Here is a 505-nt window from a genome sequence, read left to right on the forward strand (position 1 = left end):
ACGCTGCTTTGATGTCTCTCCATAAACTAGCTACATGGCTCATTTCAGCGTGGATATTTGAAGAGGGATACCTCCGCATAGACTCAATTCATTACTACTAGCTGGAAAATCCTAAAAAGTTACTTACGTCTTCTAATGTTAAGAAAAATTATCCACAACTTGAAAATCAGACCAAAAGGTAGTCACATTCTATCAAAGTCATGCGTGGCAATTGTTTAACATGCCCTCTCAAGAATTATTTAAGGGAAATGTGCTTTGTCTGATTCACTGTTGACAACTGAATAAAGATCCCAAACATAGTAAAGTTAAAAGTTACCTTGGAGAGTTTTGCCTGTTAAAGATACACAGTATTTCTCAGGATTGACATATACATACTACTATATTTAAAAGAGATAACCAACAAGGACCTACTGTATAGCACAGGGAACTCTGCTCAATATTCTGTAATAACCTAAATAGAAAAAGAATTTGAAATAGAATATATATATATATATATATATGTATA

Source organism: Neophocaena asiaeorientalis, unplaced genomic scaffold (genome assembly GCF_003031525.2).
Source record: "Neophocaena asiaeorientalis asiaeorientalis breed wild unplaced genomic scaffold, Neophocaena_asiaeorientalis_V1.1 scaffold336, whole genome shotgun sequence".
NCBI lineage: Eukaryota > Metazoa > Chordata > Mammalia > Artiodactyla > Phocoenidae > Neophocaena > Neophocaena asiaeorientalis.